Genomic DNA, 8,920 nt, shown 5'->3' on the forward strand with positions numbered 1-8,920 from the left:
GAGTTGTGTGCTTCTGACCTGCGGCAGCTCTTTTTTCTTTTCCTTACAGCACTCTGTTTTTCCTTGGCCTGTTCCCAGCCTGATTGTTCCTCCTAACATCTTATCACCCCCACCTACTGCAGTTTCATAAATTTCCTACTCCCACATATCAATATATTTTATTTATTTGCAGATATACATGTACTTTTCAATGTGGCCCACCTCTCTCAAGAAGATGCTAGGAAATGTTTTTTTCCGATGTGATAGCCTAGCTGCTTTTTAGGTCTCGCCTATTCCATTCCGCAAGGAATGGATAGGGGAGAATTATAGGGTTGGATCAGGAAAGCTAAACCAGGAGGCGGATTTCGACGAGTGCATGTGTCCGTGCACATGCTTCCATCCACCTGCCTCGCATCATTGCCACCAGCAGCTTCACTTCGATCCGCTCCGCCCCCTGCTGCACGCGATTTCCATCCGCCTGCCTCGCGCGTCCACATCAAAGCCATCTGTTGCTTCCCCAGCGTGCTCGGCCTCACTTCCCCACTTCTCCTCCCCCTCCTAATTACATCCCTGCTGTTCACACTTCTTTCACGGCCGCGAGGCCGTGCTTCAAAGGGATCCGCTCCTCCGCCCCAGAGATCCCTTTGTTACTTGCAGTTAATATGCTAATATAGTACAGTGAGCTATGAACTGTTATCAAACCACTACATACAAACTGCGTGGTAGAAGTTAGAACATTAGGTCATTTTCCCCAGTGCTTCCTTATCCTACTGTGCTTAAAAAGGGTTTGTTGGGTACAAATACATTATTATTAGTATAGTCAAGCCCAACCACTGTGGTACATTTCAAATTCTTAGTTTGTACTTCTGCAGACCAGACACAAGGGGCGTAATACAGTCCCCTACAGCGCATTGGGGTCCCTAGCCCTTCAAATGGCCCTCACTCGTTACAATTATAGACTGTCCCGTTACCAACTAAGCTCAGAACCCTGCCGCCTCAGCATACACCCCGCAGGCGCTTGCGCCATCAGCCCCCCCCTTAAATGTATCACTCTCTGACCACAGTCCCTGGCTTTGCAACGCGAGTTAATTGAAGCTGCTGCTATGATGCAGGGACATGTACAAATCTTTATCTGCCTCTGCAAGCACTGCTCTGTAGAGTGCCTTGAGGGCCGGCCTTGCATGATAGGGCGCTACAAACTCTGGCTTTTTTACAATTATAGACTGTCCCATTACCACCTAAGCTCAGAGCCCTGATGCATTAGCATACACCCCGCAGGCGCTTGTTTTACAATTATAGACTGTCCCATTACCACCTAAGCTCAGAGCCCTGCCACATCAGCATACACCCCGCAGGCTCTTGTGTCATCAGCCCCCCCCCTTAAATGTATCACTCTCTGCCCACAATCCTTGATGTCACTCAAAAAGAGGGCACGTGAAGTAAAAAAGCATTTGATTCTCTACGTTTTTCATGCTTTTGTCTTCCCTCTGGGTGGAAAGTGCCTTATGTTTGGTCCAGTTCATTAATTTATTGACTCATACATGAAGGCATTCAGTCACCAAAAGAACTGGTGTGCCATTTATTACCCTCAATACTATACCCCATAAGCTACCTCCGAGGGGGTTCGACCATTTGAGTTGGCCTTTCAAGAGAAAACACCCAGTTTTAAATTCTGCCTCCCCCCGACTCCCTCCCCCACGCATAATGTGATGAGGGGCCTCTCAGAGTCCCTCATATCTCACAGACATTCATTGCCCACCAGTCAATGTGCTTTTATGTACGGTTCACTTTAAAAGCCAACTTCCCCGCGCACGTATACTTCAAAAGCCTTAGCCGAAATGTGCTTTGCTATCTACTTTGCTTTCAAAGCATTCTACTTTGCTTTGAAAGCCTTAGCACAGCTTTTTTTTTAATGTCATTTTGGGGTGGAGGGATTCTCCTATGTTAATTATTCACTCGTGCACGGCTTTTCATTTATAGGGAATAAAACACATTCAGAGAAATAGCCGTGCGCGAGTCAAACAAAACTGGAAATATGCCATGTTCTTGGGAATATTGCCATTCGCCCAATGTTTGTTAAATGGATACTTTTGGCTTTGAAAGCCTTAGCACAGCTTTTTTTTAAATGTCATTTTGGCGTGGGGGGAATTCTCCTACGTTAATTATTCACTCGTGCACGCTTTTCATTTATTGGGAATAAAACACATTCAGAGACATAGCCGTGCGCGAGTCAAACAAAACTGGAAATATGTCATGTGCTCTTTTTAAAAAAGAAACCAGATGTTTTCACTCTAGATAGGATCTCTCCAAGCCGCCAGCACAAATCATTACTAAGCGCCCTGGGATTTTATGCATGGCGGTTAAAGATCACCCAGAGGTAGGTTGTCTACTAGTCCAACTCCCATTATCGATATCAGTAGACCTTGCCCCTTGGGAGGACCAGACCACAAACCTCTGGCATAATCATTGGACTTTTCATCGTTTATCTGTCCGACCAATTTACCAACGGAGCCCATATCTTAGCCGCACCCTCTCCACCGCACAACAAATCTGATTTACTTATAGCCATGGTGTTCCTTAGGCAATCAGCGAACCTTGGGGGGGTCAAAGATTTCCATTCTCTACACACCTCCGTCCTTGCAATGACAATAACATAAAATATAAACTGAAGAAAACTGTCTCTGATGTCGTATTCGTGTGGCAGACCAAAGAGAATCAATCTTGGGGTGCAGATTACTGGTCTCGACAATACATCTTCCAAAAAGCTACAGACCTGCTGCCAATAGTTTTTAATTTCTGGGCAGTCCACAAAGATATGTAGGTCATCTGCTGCTGGAAGCTTACATCTTGGACAGTAATACGATTCTCCAGAGATTTTTGTCAATTTTGAAGGGGTCCAGTAAACCCTGTGTGCTGTGTAGAGATGGTTTCGTCTAAGATTGGCAGGCTTTATTGTGTTTTGAGATATTTTGAATGAATCTGTCCAAACCTCCAGTATCCTTTCCGGGCTATCTGCCAGAAGGTCACCCCAAAGTTTAGAGATTTCTTCCTCCTGCCGATCTTTTGCCCCAGTTAGTAGAGTATACCAGGAAGAGACCTCCCCCTTCCAGCCTTCCTGTCTGCTGGCTAGTTCCAAAAACCCATTTCCTTCTTTTTCCAGCTCCCAATGTTGGCTTCCCCACCAAGATGATAGTTGGTAGTATTTAAACCTTGTGAGGGACCCTCCTGTTATATTAAATAAGGATGTCCAATCAAGGAGCCCTAGATTGTTATTCAGGTCTCCCCATCTAACAAAGCCAGCATCCCTCAAAGGGAGTGATAAGCGATCTAATAAACATTCAGGTGTTCCCGGGGAGTCCCAGATTGGAGCTAGGGGATTATAATAGGGGATTCTCCATGTTTTACAAGCTGATTGCCACAACTTACGTGCTGTAAGTAGGATTTTTAAACAAACCTTCTTGTAGAACTTCTGGGCACCAAATTTGAACAAAAAAAATTCAAGGCCCTGTGGTTGGTCGGATAACATCACCTTGAACGAACGGCCATGCGAGGATGAGTCCAGCTTATTAGCCAGGAGTCTAGAATTCTTAACTGAAACGTAAAACAGTACAAAAGTAGATCAGGGAGGGCCAGGCCACCTATTTTTAAACCCCTTCTCAGCTTCTTCCAAGCGATTCTTGGTGATTTAGTAGCCCAGATAAAAGAACCTATTTTGCCCTGGAGACTAGAGATGTCTTTATTGTAGAAAGTCAATGGGATACTGTTAAATAAAAAAGTTAGGCAGTACCACCATTTTTATTAGATTGACTCTACCATATATGCTAAGAGGTAGACCAGCCCATCTGAGTAGGAGTTTACTTATTTCTTTGACCACTATTTGCCAGCTAATTCTGGGGACATCAATTGGCTTTTGCGTAAGGTAAATCCCCAAGTACCTAATCCTGCTTTTGGCCCCTGGTATAGGGACAGGACTGTTCCAATATTATTTCTGTTTTGCTCTCGTTGATACTATATCCTGAGACTACACCGTATTCCTCCGCTAATTGAAATAACTTTCGGAATAGCCTCTAGTGGATTGATGGTATAAAGCAATAGGTCATCCGCGTATAATGCGGTCTTAAGCTCCAGACCTCCCATTTTAAACGGAATAATTGTTGGATCCGATCTCAGCAAAGAAACAAAGGGCTCAATATAAAGATCAAAAAGGAGAGGAGACAGGGGACAACCCTGTCTCGTCCCCCTTGAAATCGTAAACCAATCAGTCAGGCAGCCATTAATCAGTACTTTTGCCCGTGGGTTCCCATACAGTTTTTTAACACCTTGAATAAAGGGAAGTGGAAAGCCGAACCTAGTCAGAGTATCCCAAAGGAATGGCCATTTGACCTGATCAAAGGCCTTCGCGGCATCAATTGCCATGATGGCCAACAGCAGTCCCCTTTCTTCTGCATAATCTATTGCTCCAATAGCCTGAAATGTCAGCTCATTTAACTGCCAACCTGGCACAAAGCCCCTCTGGTCCGGGTGGATAATATTTTTGATAACTTTCGCTAATCTCCCAGCCCGAATTCCAGAAAATATTTTAAGGTCGGAGTTCAGAAGGGAGATAGGTCTATAAGACTCTATTTTCATAGGATCCTTATTGGGTTTGGCTATTAAGGTAATAGTAGCCTCTGACCATGAGGGTGGAATACCTCCCGCTTGCTGATATATGTTGTTAAAAAGAGAGCACAGGTGGGGAAGAATCTCTTCTAAATTATCCTCAGGGGAGGGTGTGGGTGGTTTGGGGAGGGGTGGGGGAAAATGAATAAAAAGTCCTCAGTGGTCGTAGTAATGCAATATACATTGACTCAGATGTTACTGTCATCTAGGGGGGTTGGTAGACTCGGTTATGGCTGCAAATCTGCTCTTAAGTAGTAAAATCATCTCCTGGAACCTTAACGGTATAGGAAGTCGGAAGAAACAGCAAAGGGTGTGTGAATTTTTGAAGAACTTAGAGGCCAGTATATACTTGTTACAGGAGACTCATCTTGAGGCAGAAGCATGCATGAAGGTTTTTGAGAAACAACGTTGGGAACAGGAAGTGCTATGCTCTAGTCTAGACAGAAGGGAATCTCCAGGGGGGTAGCAATAATCGTTAGGGCAAACAAGGGAATAAGGGTACAGAGCTGGGACACTGACCAGTCAGGGAGGTGGTTGGTGGCTGTCCTTCTGATTGCTAGCTCTCCCTATACATTCGCAGTATACTACGGCCCGAACGAAGACAATGAAATCTTTCTTCGAAACCTTGAGAAGATATTAATCTTGGGTACAGCACCTGTTATTCTCGGGGGTGATTTTAATCTTGTTTTTGATTGTCAACTGGATCGCACCTCCAGAGCAAAGTATGTTCCGCCTCAGAGGTCTCTTTTAGCCCTTAAGAACATAATAAGAGACTTCAACTTGCTGGATGCTCAAGAATGGAGACTTAAGAGAGTACTCTTTCTACAGTAAAAAGTATAGGCAATTCTCAAGAATTGATTTGTTCCTGGTAGACCATATACTTAAGTCTGTTTTGACTTCAGTTTCCCATATCCCAGTGGGCCTCTAAGACCACTCGGTTGTAGAACTATCTATTAACTTTAAGACTCCTGTGTATGAACGCAGATGGACTCTCGATAGAACCATTTTACTGGAGGGAAACATTGGAGCCAAAATTAAGAGCAGTATAGTGGAGTTCTTTTTATTCAATGTAGGTTTGACCACAGAACACACTGTCTGGGAGTCATTCAAGGCTTTTATAAGAGGCTTTTTGGGATACCAGATGAAACAGAAAAGAAAAAATCTAAAAGAACTAGAAGCTATAGATCTGGACTCTTTTAAGAGGAAAGAACAGGAATTGCAGCTGGCAGGTTTGGGAGAAAGAGATAAGATCCCGGTACTTGAAAAGGAGCTTATGGAGCTACAACTAAATTTTAAAGCCAAAGTAGATAAGCAGACTCATGACAGGTGGGAAGCCAGCAAACTTAAGAACTTTGAGTATGGGGAGAAATGTGGTGTACTCTTAGCGTGGAAAGCCAGATCCGATAGGACTAGGAACAACATCAATACCCTGTCCCAACGGAGCTCAGGAAAACTGTTGACTGATGACGAAGAGATCAGAGTCGAAGCTAGGGGATTTATGGAGGAGTTATATCAGGAGAACATGAGTAGGGGAACACAGGACCTGGAGAAGTGGTGGAGCCGGAGGACACTGCCTCAATTGAGCGAGGCTGATAAAAAGACTCTATCGGGTGAGATTACCGAAGGGGAGATTAGGGTGCAGTTAAAAAAGATGAGTAGGAGCAAGGCCCCCGGCCCCGATGGCATACCAACGGAGGTCTACAAGGATAATTTAGAAGAGATTCTTCCCCACCTGTGCTCTCTTTTTAACAACATATATCAGCAAGCGGGAGGTATTCCACCCTCATGGTCAGAGGCTACTATTACCTTAATAGCCAAACCCAATAAGGATCCTATGAAAATAGAGTCTTATAGACCTATCTCCCTTCTGAACTCCGACCTTGAAATATGTCATGTGCTTGGGAATATTGCCATTCGCCCAATGTTTGTTAAATGGATGCTTTTGAAAAAAAAACGAACACTCCCTGTGTTCTTGCAGCAAGGTCGGAAACCCTTTATTTAGTGTTTACAGTACAAAAAATGCAGACAACGCGGCTTGTTAGCACTTACATTCAAATGCTACCCTAAAAAGTGTTAGAAGGAAACAGATGAGGCGCCACTTTGGCAGAAGGCAGACAGAGCCATCCTCTTTAATTCCGGTTTCCCCTCCACAGGGCATTTACCACTGTGTTGTTGAAGTCCCGTAATTTTGGCATATGGGTGAACGCCTGCTAAATGGACGACTCAAAAATGGAGGCATTCAAAATCTAACAAAAATTGTAAAGGGATTTATTTTTTGGGTAACATGGACACGGATATGATTTCATTTGTGTTTTGGTTTTACTGTGACTGTTTTAACATCGCTTTTTTTTATTATTACCTTGTGCTCTCTCTGGTGGTCTTGGATTGTTCGTATTATTGCCTCGTTTTTTTTTCACCTTTTATTGCTATTTGTGTTATATTGTTCTTTACAGCCTAATTAACTATAAATGTAGCGCTATTGGGTCAGTTTTTTTATTTGCTTTATTTGTTGATGCACAGGACAAAGACAAATGCTTGTAACTAAGACAAATTCCAAACATAGACGTGCATGAGTGAATCGAAAATGGTAATATTTCCAAGCGCACTCCACAAGCAACCTGGTTTTGTTTGCTTGTTTTCAGATAAAAGTCCAAGGTAATATTAGCAGTGTGATCCCACTTTGGATTCAAAGCCTTCTACAACAATAGCACTCTCCTTAATCACAGCATTAATCAGGGCCACCACAGCATTAATCGGGCCACCACAGCATTACTCGGGGCCACCACAGCATTACTCGGGGCCACCACAGCATTACTCGGGGCCACCACAGCATCACTCGGGGCTACCACAGCATCACTCGGGGCCACCACAGCATCACTCGGGGCCACCACAGCATCACTCGGGGCCACCACAGCATCACTCGGGCCACCACAGCATCACTCAGTGTCACAACAAAATTACTCAGTGACACCACAGCATCACTAAAGGCCAAAAACAGCATCACTCAGGGCCAAAAACTACACCACTCAGTGTCACCACAGTATTACTCAGGGCCATAAAAAGCATCACTTGGCACCAGCACAGCATCACTCGGCACCAGCACAGCATCACTCTGCGCCACCGCAGCATCACTCTGCGCCACCGCAGCATCACTCGGGGCCACCGCAGCATCACTCGGGGGCACCGCAGCATCACTCGGCGCAACCGCAGCTTCACTCGGCGCAACCGCAGCTTCACTCAGCGCAACCGCAGCTTCACTCAGCGCAACCGCAGCTTCACTCAGCGCCACCGCAGCTTCACTCAGCGCCACCGCAGCTTCACTCAGGGCCACCACAGCATCACTCAGAGCCACCACAGCATCACTCGGGGCCACCACAGCATCACTCACCGCAGCCGCAGCTTCACTCAGCGCAACCGCAGCTTCACTCAGCGCAACCGCAGCTTCACTCAGCGCAACCGCAGCTTCACTCAGCGCAACCGCAGCTTCACTCAGCGCAACGGCAGCTTCACTCAGCGCAACGGCAGCTTCACTCAGCGCAACGGCAGCTTCACTCAGCGCAACGGCAGCTTCACTCAGCGCAACGGCAGCTTCACTCAGCGCAACCGCAGCTTCACTCAGCGCAACCGCAGCTTCACTCAGCGCAACCGCAGCTTCACTCAGCGCAAACGCAGCTTCACTCAGCGCAACCGCAGCTTCACTCAGCGCCACCACAGCTTCCCTCAGCGCCACCACAGCTTCACTCAGCGCCACCACAGCTTCACTCAGCGCCACCACAGCTTCACTCAGCGCCACCACAGCTTCACTCAGCGCCACCACAGCTTCACTCAGCGCCACCACAGCATCACTCAGCGCCACCACAGCATCACTCACCGCCACCACAGCATCACTCACCGCCACCACAGCATCACTCACCGCCACCACAGCATCACTCACCGCGACCACAGCATCACTCACCGCCACCACAGCATCACTCACCGCCACCACAGCATCACTCACCGCCACCACAGCATCACTCACCGCAAACACAGCATCACTCACCGCAAACACAGCATCACTCACCGCAAACACAGCATCACTCACCGCCACCACCGCATCACTCACCGCCACCACAGCATCACTCACCGCCACCACAGCATCACTCACCGCAACCACAGCATCACTCACCGCCACCACCGCATCACTCTGCGCCACCACCGCATCACTCTACGCCACCACCGCATCACTCTACGCCACCACTGCATCACTCTGTGCCACCACCGCATCACTCTGTGCCACCACAGC

This window comes from Lissotriton helveticus, chromosome 2_2 (genome assembly GCF_964261635.1).
Source record: "Lissotriton helveticus chromosome 2_2, aLisHel1.1, whole genome shotgun sequence".
NCBI lineage: Eukaryota > Metazoa > Chordata > Amphibia > Caudata > Salamandridae > Lissotriton > Lissotriton helveticus.